Source organism: Mchenga conophoros, linkage group LG3, assembly GCF_057382185.1.
Source record: "Mchenga conophoros isolate Kocher_MC1m ecotype Shallow Benthic linkage group LG3, M_conophoros_male_GT1.1, whole genome shotgun sequence".
Taxonomy (NCBI): domain Eukaryota; kingdom Metazoa; phylum Chordata; class Actinopteri; order Cichliformes; family Cichlidae; genus Mchenga; species Mchenga conophoros.
Genome location: NC_140528.1, coordinates 36,115,691 through 36,119,822, shown reverse-complemented (window position 1 = coordinate 36,119,822; position 4,132 = coordinate 36,115,691). Strand labels below are relative to the sequence as shown.

At 38.7% G+C, this 4,132-nt stretch overlaps 1 long non-coding RNA gene across 1 annotated transcript; it reads left to right on the top strand.

The window, feature by feature from the left end:
• Nucleotides 1-1,451: 1,451 nt before the first annotated feature.
• On the top strand, nucleotides 1,452-2,312 carry LOC146578416 (uncharacterized). The gene is made up of 2 exons (XR_014890149.1): nucleotides 1,452-1,742; nucleotides 1,942-2,312. It is a non-coding gene; the product is annotated as an uncharacterized LOC146578416 (long non-coding RNA).
• The last annotated feature ends 1,820 nt before the right edge of the window (nucleotides 2,313-4,132 follow it).

The window sequence follows — 4,132 nt, the reverse complement described above, 5'->3', positions numbered from 1 at the left end:
ATGATGATGGCTGTAGAACCAACATGTTTTAAGTCAGCCAAGACAGATCTAAGCCATTTAGACTGTAGCCCATAACCCCATACAGTGTACAAAAATGTGAACACTTAGCAAAAAATTAGGAAATGAAAAATAAACAAATTCTAATTTTATGCTTCCTTTCTTCCAATGTTTTTATCTCTTTTGATGATTTTAAATGCAAAGCACTTTGGTCAGCAGTTGTTGTTTTAAATACGCTATAATGAGGACATTTTTAAAAAATGGACACAATCCATGTTCAAATAAATATTTTACAGTATTTTACATTTTGAGTCATCTTAAAAACTGTTATTCCCTATAATGTTAACTGTGTACCTCAGCTGTCAATGCCTACTTTAGACTAAAGTTTTATGGCCTTCTTTGGACTTTGCTACATGTTTATGTTTTCATATGTTACAGCCCTGACTTCATGTCTGGAGAGAAGTCTTGAAGTGAGGATGGCATTTTTTGTTTTATTTCTTTAGTGTAGGAGACTCCTCCAACATTAAAACATAGGTATGGTAAATGGCCTGCATTTGTATAGCGCTTTACTCAGTCCCTAAGGACCCCAAAGCACTTTACACTACATTCAGTCATTCACACACAGGCAAGCTACATTGTAGCCACAGCCACCCTGGGGCGCACTGACAGAGGCGAGGCTGCCAGACACTGGCGCCACCGGGCCCTCTGACCACCACCAGTAGGCAAACAAGGTTAGTATCTTGCCCATGGATATTTGGCATGCAGCTAGGAGGCAGCCTGGGATTGAACCACCGACCTTCTGATTAGTGGCTGACCTGCTCTGCCACCTGAGCTACAGCCACTCGGGAATGGCAGATGCCGAGAGGTCCAGCGTTTACATTACCGACTATTTCGGTAAGTGACAGCCTGAGGTGTTCTTCAGTAAATTGGACTACCAGACAGGAGGACCTGAGGCCCCACCGCATTATTTTTGGTAAGTTAAATGTGTTTGTAAACTAATCCGTAATTTAGGTCCTTAGCTAGCTACCTAAGGACCTAGCTAGCTAAAATGAGCACTCGGCTGTCGGGGAAACTTGTTTTTTTAAAGTTCGTTTAGCTAACCCGTGCAGGTGAATGAATTTACCCTGACTAAAGAAATCAAGAGAAACGCACCGGGCTGCTCAGTGACTAACCACGGTTACTGTACTTTTATTATGAGTATTATACTGTAAGAGCAACAGGCTGGACTCTGCTTCTGCTCCTGTGCAGAGCTGATTATTAAATATGTGCAAACAGCAGCATGTTTTCTGTCGCTTTCCACATGTGGAAGGACATAAACGCCAACTTTTAAATTCCCCTCATTAATCAATAGCTACGGATTAAATAGCAAAGCCCGATACTTATGTACTGAAACCAACTACTCCCGCTTGTCAGCTTAAGTTAAAATGTTACATTTTTCCTCTGATTATTTTTTTAGCTTTTTTTTTTTTTTTTTTTACTGAGTTTGTTACAAATATTCAGGTTAAAAAACTGTCCAAATTATTTTTAATGAATTATGTTCACAAAGTCACATGTGCAGTATTCTGTACAGCTTGCATCCTTTAGGACAAATAATTTGAAACATTAATATTTCTTGTTCAATACTGAGCTGATAACACCTCTGTATGTTGTGACCAGGATGCAGCAGCAGACTGAACCTCGACTGAAACCTGCTCCATCATCTCATCTTTGCAGATGTCCATTTATAAAGCATCAACAACTCAAAGGTAAACATGATATTACAAAATGTGTTAGTAAGGCCTTTAAAACAAATAAAAAAAATAAAAAGCTGTTGGCAGAACTGTAGGACTGAACAACTTCAGATCCCGAGTGTGTGAGGACGGAGAAGGATCAGCTCTATTTCAGATTTGAGAGATAAACTTTATATTTCAGTTTGTGATGATTCTGTTCTGTTTGTGATTACAGGAGCCGTCCTCAGATTCAGACCTCAGCACCACCCAGTGACAGCAGACAGATCATCCTATATCTTCAATCTTTGTAGTAACTCCAAAATTAACTGAAGAAAACAGTACAAAGGTTAAAGTACCACATGTGCTGTCAGTGAAAGCTGCAGCTGTTTTATTGATAAATTTAAAGACAAAAAGTCAAAAGGATTAATCACCCCTGTAACTGTGTCACTATACATCAGCATTAACAGGACCTCAGTTTGGTGTTTCAGAAAACTGCTGATCTCAGACCTGCACAACTTCTGTTTTAAACACTGAATGTACTCAGCTACATGAAGAGCACATGATGTTTTCTCTGACACAATTAAATAAAACCTGATTAAAGTCAAAGGTTGTTACTTGTATTTGAACTAAAAACTTGTGATCTGGAATTCTTTCACTGTTTTTTGACAATAGTGTGTTATTTATCATAAAGTAATTCAGAGTCATTCATACCAGAGTAACCAGTGAGCACAACATATATTTAACTTTCTACAGGACTTAAAGCTATTACTATAGCTTATAGCTACAGCTATTACTTACCTGCACTACTGTATAGTTCTGTGTAAATAATCATTCTGTACATATGATAATTTTTAATCCTACAACTGTTTATAACTTGCATAGTTCACATTTCTGTATAACTGTATATCTCAGATTTCTGTATAGTTTTTCATATTTATATCCTGTTCATAGCCTGTACATAGTTTGTACTCACTACAGCCTGTACATACTTATAGTTATAGAATATTCTTAACATACTTCATACCATGTACATTGTAACATACCATAATAGACCCATTTCTGTAATATACTTAGATATCTATATTATTGCTAATATATATTGTAATATACCTATATCACTAAAGCACTTCTGGATGGATGCAAACTGCATTTCATTGCCCTGTACCTGTGCATGTGCAATGACAACAAAGTTGAATTCTATTCTATTCTATTATGTAAAAGTCCAGACCCTCTGAGGATTATCTGAGTACTTCTAACATTACACAAAGCAAAGGTCTCCATCAGTGTTCATGAAAATGCTGGGTTTATCCTTCTTGTGAGGGAGCTGCTGGTGAAGATCACGAGCCCTGCTTGATCCTGGCGACGAGTTTCAGTCTTCCTGGTGTTTCTGAAATGATGCCTCTCACTGTGGGTCAACAGAACTTCTGGCACAGGACAGCTGTAATGAAAGAAATTGAAGTTTTGAAAAACAAAAATCTTGGAAATGCCCTAAATGTGAGAAGCAGATTTTGTATTTACTTTTCTTTTGCCAATCAAGATAACAAAGTATAATTTTCACCATACAATTACTAACCTTGTCATCTCCTGCACTGTCTGTTTTGGGCTCTGGGCTCGTCCTTTCCAGCGCTCATGAGACTGCTTTGATGCACTGTGGTATGAGGTGCTAACCTGTTGACAGTGTTGGGAAGGTTAATTTTAAAATGTATTCCACCAAAGATTATAGAAGTAATGTATTCTGAATACTTTACAACTACATGAATGCACTATTGCTGTGTGATTTATTACTATTACTGAAGGCTACTCGCCATACCAATACCAACTAGATGTTAAAATCTTAATATAAATGAGTAACAGTAGGTGGACATTAGGTAAGGCTGCACTTTTTGCAGCGATCTCGTGTAGAAAACTATTCAGCGCGTATATAAAACAGGTCAGCGGCTCCGAACCGTAGTAAAGGGACCTCTGGCTGATACGTCCGGTTCGTGTTGGGCTCGTAGCTGAAAACTAGCTTTACTTTGTTGTCTGGGTCAAGTTTGCTAGCGAGAGACAGAGAGAGCCGTTGAAAGGCTGCTTATTGTTTCGGAGGAAAACACGAACACGGTGTACAGTCGAGTCTTAACAGCTTACTTACAGCTGGGCTCGTCAGGCACTCTTTTTGGCTTTAGTGGTTATTATTATATTTACATGCTTCCAGCTCCCGTTTCTGCTCCGTGACAGCTCGTACTTTTCCTTTTTCTCCCTCCCTCGCTCACAGACACATAACGGGTATGGCAGTCCATTCTCCCTGCAGCACGTACTACACTGCCCATGAGGCTACATTGTTTAGGGCGATGCCTGTAACACTCTGCTATTGCCTTCATATTAAATAATTTTTGTATAATAATTTTTAGAGGCTCTTATTGCGTGTTTTGTTTGGGTTTCCACCG